The following is a 9,651-nucleotide window of genomic DNA, read 5'->3' as shown; positions in this document are numbered from 1 at the left end:
TCTTCTTTTTTTTCTTTTTTTTTGTCAGCATCGCATCTATGGAGTCTCATTCTAACTTTCAAGGTGTGAAGGCCTCTTTTGTGATAGGATTTGCGAGAAAATCCGTATCTTGATTGTTTAGCAGTGAATAGTGTTAAGAATCACACCATACTGTAGACAATTAATTGCAGAACGGGACAGCTAAAGATCTGTCACATTATTCAGACTAATCTGTGTACAAATAAAGAAAAAAAAATAAAAAATAAACAATCTTATAAATATTGGAGATCCGAAAAATGAACATGATTACTGATAACCGGCTTTGACTCTTACTTGCGCCCAAGTGACAGTGGCAATGGCTTCGGGCATTGATGCGGCTAATCAAAATGTTGACGAAATTCTTTGTCCCGTTGAACAACAAAAAAGTGTCTCTATGTTATTAGGTCTGCTGAAGGAAGTTTTCGGGAATGTAAAAAAAGTCCCTGGCGGGAAGGACAATGTCAAAAAAATATGCGAACGAATCCTCGTTCTACATCATAATGTAATAGAAGAGAACTCAGAGCTACTTCGTAAAGAGAATCGCCACAGTTCTAATTCTGAAGCATCACCCCTTCCTATTCATGATTAAGTACCATGAAAAATCTTTTTTTTTTGCGTTTTTTAATGATGTAAGGTGTCAGGTATAGCCCTTGAGACTCTATAGATTGAACTGACAAATAAATCAGTACAAAAATTAATTTTTGAAAAGCTGTAAATTAAGGAGACGGTAACTCTGATCTTTAATTTCAGCCATTTTTTTTTCATATCATCACGCCATCCTCTGATAATAAGAAAATTATATAATGCTCTTGTAAGACTACATTTGGAGTTTGCCTGCCTCGTTACAAATCCTCAATATAAGGGAGATGTGGCAGCCCTAGAGAGCGTACAGAGAAGAGCAACTAAGCTTTGTGCCTAACACCAACAGCTTCCCTACCCTGAACGTCTGCGTTACCTAAAGATACCCACATTGGTTTACCAGCAGCACAGAGGAGATGTCATTTTTGTCAAGAAAATGTACCAAAACAACATGGCTAACTCCATTTTTACTCCCTCCCTTGCCACTATGACACGAGGCCACTCAATGAAGCTGCGATAAAAGCACTCCAGACGCAGAGAGAGGAAGAACTTTTTCTCAGTACGTGCTGTCTCAACTTGGAATAGTCTTTCCAATGAGACTGTCACTGGTGAATCGATTAATTCTTTCAAAATTGCAGTTGATTTGGAGTGGAGTAACGCGGAATGAAAGTACCAGTGGGAGGCCACACCCCATATCACCCACTAATTGTGTCACCTCATCAATTCAACAGCGAGACGTTCTACGGGAGGATGCAGTCCACCTTATATCGCTGTAAATAGGGTTTAAGGTAATTCTATTTTGAAGTATTACACCTGCCTATTCATGATTAAGTACCATGAACAATCCTTTTTTTTGCATTTGTTAATGCTGTAAGGTGTAAGGTATAACCCTTGTGACTAATTAGGTCCCAAGGAAATTACTATATTTTGTGCATAACACTTATAGGTTTAGGGGTGTTTTATGGCCTTATAATTGCCCGTGCTTGTTTGAACGACCATGAAATGTTAGGTGTTTTTCTTCAGCTGCGTAGACTCGCAAGGGAATCGGAAAGATAAGGTCATTCGCAGGTTAATGCACCCTCAGGTAAAGGCTTTCTTAAACCCATCAAGTTAAACTATTAAGTTCACACACATTTTACCAGTTTATTCTTTTATCTGTGTTACCGGTGGTTTTTTTTTATCATTGTTATTTAATATCAAGTACCTGCTACCTGCAGCTCCTTCCAATAACTTTGAAAACAAAAATGATATAGATTTCAACAATTTAATTTTGACCATTCTATGTTTCAGGAGTGACAGCGTTAAGTTGGCCATGGCCAGTTCAATTCTTAGAAGAGAGTGTGGGGTATAAATGGATCCATGTAATTCATTTTGCCAGTTTGATGGTTATGACGCTCTTTAACCCAATTGCATGGATCCATTATGTCCAAAAATTAGAACCCACCCTCCTTAACATAACGGCCAACAACATATTACAAGGATTGTGTAATACGGCGCTCCTAATCTGGAAGGCGGTTTTCTTCTCTATTAATGTACTGAAAGAGGAAGAAACATCATACATCGTGATCCAGATAGCGTGCGCAATCGTATTTGAGACTCTTCTGCCACGGGTATATAACCTTTGATTTATATTTCTTTATTTTTATTTGGCATACATGATATAATGAAAGTATCAAAAAAAAATTATTTTTGGTATAATGAAAGTGTCAAATTTTAATTTTAATATATAATGAAGGTATAAAAGCTATTAAGTTTTAATTTTGGATGTAAATCCACTCAATGCACTAAGGCCAATGAACATTAAAGAAAAAAAAATGGCCTTTTCGAGCCTTTATTGCTGGCACATATTTGTCATGCGGCTCCACCACGCCTAGGGTGCGTGGCTCGTTCCACCTCCCAACTATGCTGAAATCTCTTTTGCTTGAGTCAAAAGAGAGCAGACAGCAGAGATACTTTCAAGCAAGTTTTGCCAGTCTTTGAAACAAAAGTCTTTGAAATAGACAGCTTTTTTCTCCTTTTTCTTACAAGGACAATTAGCTTTTTTACAAGGACAATTAGCTTTTTCACAAGAACAATTAGGAAGCTGGTCCCCCTGCGATGGCAGAATTCAAACTCTTGGCCCAGAATTGCCAAGCACAGTGTCAATCCACTGTGTTGCATCAAGGGTTGCAGCAAATGGTGTTGAAAAGATATCGGACGTAATCAAAATTGAAGAAAACAAGAAATTGTGGTTAGAAGATAAGTGACAGCGAAAATCAGAACGAGTCACTAACAAAAATGAAGAAGACTATCTAGAAGAGCGAGGGCAAAGCGAATTGAAATCACAGGAAAAACTTGTTAGCCTAAAAATAATTGTTTTCTTCTTAAACGGCTTACATTCTAGACTTCTAGCCAAAGATGGAGTATAGTATCGACTGTAAAAAAAAAAAAAAAACTATTAGCAGCCTATTCCAAAAATATCATTAGCAACTTATCTAAATAAAACACTACCGGCTATTTCTTTCAGTGTCCTAGGTTTGTTGCTATTTTCTGTTACAAACCATTTCTGGTAACTGAGGTAAGTATAGGTGGGGCTGTGAACAGAAAAACCCGAGGAATATTCAAAATATATCATGTCATTTTTATTTTATTTTTAGCTCACGGACTAATTTTCATTCTCAGAACTGATCCTCAGCCTGGCTAATAAACTACAAATAAGGAAAATAAAAAGTTTTGAACTTAAATCAATAAATGGTAAACAGTGAAGTAAAAATAAAATATTTTTTGGGAGAAGTATTTATTGAAATTGTAATTTTCGTTAAAAAAAAAAAAAAACTAAAATAGCCCAATAGGATATTACGAGGTAATTATACGTCGGCCAATGTCTGTAAATAGCAAAGGCAAATGTCCGCGAGTTGAATGTCTAGTCAGCACTGAATCCACAAGAAAAAGACAATATGAAGACAGATAAGCGGATATAAATTGTGATCGATTTCGTAGCCTCATTTTTGTAAATAATACATTGTGTTTACACTTTTTTACAGGTGAATTAGGTGCAAATGCTTCAATAGCTTTATAGGTGTTTTACGCTGCCTTTTAGACAGAATCACTATGTATGTTGTTGAATTAACTTTGGATAAAAAATACAGCCAGAATTAGTTTTGATTTATCCCGAAACACATGTAAAAGTATTATGTTTATTTAAGACTTGGGAGATTAAGCTTAAAATTGCAGCTTTTTCCTACTCATTTAGTCAATGTTTGATTTATAACATCAACTAGGTTCGAAATAATAGTTTGTAGTTTTGAAGGTTTTCTGGCCACTACCATGCCCGGTTTTTCTAATTGTTTCAGTTTCACCTGGCATGATAGATATACGAGTTAGCGAGAAGCCCATCTTCTTCTTTCTTAACATCTACTTTTTAATAATAATGGACTGTTACAATCTTAAAGAGGGTGGAAATAAAAGAAGATAATTGTCACTTGAGTTAGGAGTAGCTATCATGTGTTTCGTCAAGATTAAATATGGAAAAACGGCCCAGGTTCCAGCACCTACTTTATAAAATCCACATAATAAGACAAAAGACTATATTTCATGTGTAGCAAAAGTGATGCTTTTTACAGCCTAAATATTAGATTTCCTTTTTCATAAAAGACTAGGAATAAAGTGAACACACCGTTTGTGAGGGTAAAATATGTCCCGTTTGTTCCCATATCAAAGATAAAACAAACCTAACCCGTTAATAGAAAAAACTATCTATTATTCCCAAAAATAATAATTAAAATACCCACAAAACATACTTAAAAATTATTGATGTTTTTTTTAAACCATTTTCTTATGCTTAAGCAATTTGGTCATAAAAGACCAATGCATCGATAGATCTCAGGGAAATGTAGCAATTTCACGGGTCCCAAAAAAATGGAGTTATGACCCAAATATCAAAATTACGATTCAAATGGCAGTTTTAGCAATATCGTCAGTCCTATAATCAAGGTCGTATTCAGGGGCCGGGTTAGGGGGTTTGACCCTCTCCCCCCAAATGTTTGTCCGATTCGTAAAAAAGTAAAAAAAAATAAATATAAACAAATTTTTGATGCGTTTTTACTGCTTTTTTTCGGTAGACCCCTACCCCCGGACAGCAGACTTCATTGGCGAAAGTCTTAATTTTGTGTGTGATGTAAATGGTTTTACAGTTATCTGACCTCTACATCTTCGATTAATACTAGCAGAAAAAGACTTCAATTTGTCAATACAATCAAACTTACTTCTTTCGCTTTACGAAAAATATATATTAGTAATAATTTAGAAAGTGACATGTTAGAAGGGTGTCCCATTCTATATGAGGAAGATGAAGATGCGCTAAAAAAATGATTGTCAATTTATACAAAAATAAACAAAACTTTTGGTCAGAAGTATTTCCAGAAACAGATATTATCGTATCTGAAGCCATAGTAAAAGGTGTCAATCCTTGATATTATTATAAGATACTAAAATATGATATAATTCGTACTAAAACTAGTCGATCAAGTTTAAAAATTGTATGCAGAAAAAAATACGTACGGTTATGCAAAGATTATAAATATTAATTGCACCCTAGAAAGTCTTCAAATACCAAAATGTCTGGTGAAATATCTAATGTATACTAACGATAACATCGAGGAAAACAACCAAATATTAGAACTAAAGTTTAAAACTCTTAATTTATTAAAATCAGAAAACAAAAAAATTACCGGGGAAGGACCTATTTTTATTATAAAAAAAGACAAGGGGTCTATAACCCAGATATTTAGAAACTTGACCTTTTAGTGCTAACTATAAAAAGAAGTTCTAAACAAAAATTTACATACACATATGTATATATGTGCATGTGCATATACATGTATATATGTGTATGTATATAGCCTATAATTGAACTTCGAACAGATTCGAAATAAAGAAGCCAAATAAACTACTAATTTTTAACTTAACCAAATACTAATGAAAATTTAATGGCAAACCATTCTCTTATTCATCCACAAAAACGATTTCATTTTGAGTTCTAGCCTATACTAAATAAATATCTGTTTCATAATTTTAATCAAGCACCTTCAGAAAGAATAATGTGAAAAAATTACTACATTCAACTGAAATAAAAATTTGTAAGTAGTATGCCACTAATGGCAATTACCACTGCCCTACCCCGTATTTTTTTATTTTATTTTATTTAATAAAATAATTTTCTCTGAATGTTGCTAATGTCTATTCATCTCGCCCTCTGCCCTCTTGTATTCGCGAATAATGAAGAAATAATACGTCTTAAAGTAATTTTATACCAGACGTAAAAACAAAATTTGAAGAAAGTTACAAATAAAATATTATTAAATATTAAGTTGATCCATCAATTTGTTGACATTATACCTGAGTGCTACATCCTTTTAAAGTATTTATGTTTTCTTTTTTAATTTTTCTGATTTTTCGAAATTAATTTTGTTTGACAAAATATTTAATTTTTTTTTACTTGAAGTTACCGAAAAGACAGTTACCCCTTTTTAGCTTTAGTCGATTTTCTTACGAATAACCAATATATATAGTGTTAATATTCGTCAATATTTAAATTATAGGGTTACTAGTCTTTCAAATTACCCTATGAAGGGCAGGCCTATGACAAGGGCTCATCTTTCATGTTGATCATAAAGATGGGTTATACAACATATACCCTTCAGATATTACTTGTCTGCACACGTACTTGTATTCAGCAATTCGAACTCATTAGATTCGCAGTTGAAACATAATGGATCATACCAAGTTTGTGGGTGGTATTTAATCAGTTTTGCAGTTGTGCCCTTCAAGTTAGGAAGACCTTGTCATTACTCGATGATACTCATACCGTGTTTTTTATTCCCGAATTTCCCTTATTTTTTATTTCGTTCTTGCTGGAACAACTACCCATTCGAATTTGAATCGCACATTTCTTTTTGGATTGAGTAATTTAATGTTCGTATAATTAACTTTGACTTTCTCGTATAAATATGTCGACTTATTTTAAATATATGGAAATTTCAACAATCCATTTTTTTTTCTTTTCCCTTTAAGAAGAGTGTTGGCTTGTCACGACAGGTTAATCTAAGGAATTTTGATTAATACTACGATATCAAAATTTAAATTTAATGTAGTATTAATACCATATTAAGTATCAATAAAATTTACTTGAAATGTTGGTCAGGTCTGTGAACGTATTCGACTATTTGGCTTGAACCTAAAACTTACATGTTTTGACAATTTTCTTTTTTGCGAAACTGCTTTTTTTTCGATTGGCTTAATAATTAAATTTAAAATTGTTCCCGTTGCTTTCCTTATAAATAAATTAATTTTTAACTTAATAAACGTTCAATTAACTTTGGAATATAACATATTTTCGATATACTCCAAAATTTATATTTTTATCATCCTAATATATATAAAACATCTGATATATTACATAGTGAAAGATTAAGCCCACAATCAAAATTCTGGAATGAGATTATAAACTAAATAAAAAAAAAATTATATATATGTTAATAATTATTTGTTCAAAAAAAATTATTTAGTAAACATTAATTACAGATAAGCAATGATGATCTTAACATTTTTGATGGCCATGTGCATACATACCTATGCACAAGACGTCGTAAAACATGGAATAATATTCAAACATGAAAATTCACTTCTATCTAGTAGCAACGCTTGGAAAATATTTATGAAGCTAGACCCTAAACCATTCGAAACGTTGTTCCAACAAGTAATAAGACTGGAGAAAAATTCATATGATCTGAAAGAATCAATTTTTCAATTCCTAAGATCGGACAAGGGGCTACAAGCAAGCAAAAGCACCAACAAGGAAAAAAAAGATACACCATCCCCTACTTACTCAAAACGAAGAAAATAGTTGACGACTCCCATGCAAAAAAGGCAGAAATTGATAAAGCCATTGGACTCAGAAAGGGCATAGAAAAAAGAAAAAAGGTCAACAAATGAAAACCAAAACCCAGATACTAATAAAGAGACCCAAAATATAATTAAATCAATTGAGACCAAACTTAGACAGAGGAAATTCTATGATGGACAATATGCATTATTAAATGAATTGCCTACAGTATGGAATTTCTTCAAAGAACTATGTAGTAGATCAAAATCAGCTAACACAGCTGAGAAGAAACCAATAAAAGAAGAGATAAGTTTCTCTAAAATAAAACCAACAGAAGCTCAAACATGAAGATGATTGGGATACATGGAGCAGTTTCACAGCTAATACTAACGTTCAAAATGTTGATGACGACTTGACTGTAACCAATCCCATACGTATTCAGACTGGAATTGATAAGAAAGCATGCAATTGCCTCCTTTTGAAAATGAACCAAATTGGTTCGGTCACTGAATCCATTCAGGCTCATAAATTGGCAAAATATAACGGATGGGGTACCATGGTATCACACAGATCAGGTGAAACTGAGGATTTGTTTATTGCTGATTTGGTTGTTGGGCTCAGCACAGGACAGATCAAAACTGGTGCTCCATGTCGCTCAGAGCGTCTCACAAAATACAATCAAATTCTTCGCATTGAAGAAGAGCTTGGGAGCAACGCTAAGTATGCTGACAAAAACTTCCAACATCCACTTTAAATTGATGAAAATATTGTAAGATGTGATGAAGTGTCTGTATTATAATAAGGTACGGTTAGGGTGCAAAGTAAGTTGTGCTTATGTCACACTTGGGCTGTCCTGATGGACTAAGAGAGCTTAAATACTCTTTGAAATCTGTGGCTGAATAACTCAAGAAGTTTCTTGGTATAGATGTCTAATTTTTGGAATATTGTGTTGGAGCTGAAATTTAAAAGGAATGTGCTAACACACCTCAGGCCTTTATGGTATTGATTGAAAACCTTTTGTTCCACGTAGAAGAAGAAGGGAAAGGAATTGATGCTTCAGGACAGAAAGTGAAAAGCCAGCCCACGATATTTTACAAAATTATGTGATTCCTTAAGAAGGCTGGGAGATGTTTATGTCAATGATGCCTTTGGCACAGCTCATAGAGCTTATAGCTAGCTCTATGATGGGAGATGGGTTTGACGTTCGAGCCTCAGAATTTTGTTGAAAAAAGAACTTCAATATTTTCCTAAAGCCCTTGAGAATTCAGACCGACCATTCCCTGCTATTTTTAGGAGGTGCTAAAGTTGCTGATAAAATAGAACTTATTGAGAGTCTTCTTGATAAAGTTGATGAAATGATTATTGGAGGTGGAATGGCATACATTTTCTTAAAAGTAATAAACAATATGGAAATTAGAAATTCTCTTTTTTATGCCGAAGTTGCTTATATTGTAGAAGAAATTGTTGCCAAAGCTAAAGAAAACAAAGTTGTCATTCATCTTCCAGTTGAATTCGCAAAAGCTGACCAATTTGCTGAAGACGCTAATACAGGAAGTTTCGATATTGCTGATATAATTCCATCTGGCTGGATGGGGTCTTGAAGGTTAGGTTAGGTTACCAGGAGATGCCCCTCTTTGTAATGCTTAAGTATGAGTGCAAGTAAGATGTCTCAGTCTAATCTAGCTAATGTTCTTGTGATAATCTTTCACTAAATTATGTTTTGATGAGAATAAAATTCTCCTGTCTTGTTCTTTTTGTTAAAACTTTTTTAAGGCTAATTCTCTGTGATCTGACTCATTCTACCATCATCTTACCTTATTATATCAGATGTGTATTGATTCCGCAATAGCGCCACAGTCTTTTCATACTGGTATAGTTACTAATATACTAATAAAAAAGGTAAAAAATACAAACAATATCCCCAGTTATCGCTCGATATCAGTTTCTACCACGTTGAGTAAAGTGTTCAAACGTCTCATATTTTGAGAAATAGTTTTCAAGTGCTCGCTAGATTACCGTCAATTTGGTTGCCGTAGGTTGTTAAAAGAGTTATAACTAAAGCAGAAAGTTCGTATTTGTCCCTATTTATATGCAGCGTAGACATATCATCGGCCTTTGACTCAGTAACTCAAGCGCAAGTATTAACAAAGTTGTTGGAGTGTGGAGTTAACGCTTTCGTTGTAGCAAGTCTT

The 9,651-nt window shown here is 33.7% G+C and overlaps 1 pseudogene; it reads left to right on the top strand.

Moving 5' to 3' along the window:
• Positions 1-334: 334 nt before the first annotated feature.
• Positions 335-9,060, top strand: LOC136043597 (phosphoglycerate kinase 1-like; annotated as a pseudogene).
• Positions 9,061-9,651: the final 591 nt, after the last annotated feature.

Source organism: Artemia franciscana, unplaced genomic scaffold, assembly GCF_032884065.1.
Source record: "Artemia franciscana unplaced genomic scaffold, ASM3288406v1 Scaffold_7460, whole genome shotgun sequence".
NCBI classification, from domain to species: domain Eukaryota; kingdom Metazoa; phylum Arthropoda; class Branchiopoda; order Anostraca; family Artemiidae; genus Artemia; species Artemia franciscana.
Note: the sequence above shows the minus strand (reverse complement) of the source record. Positions and strands in the feature narration are given on the sequence as shown.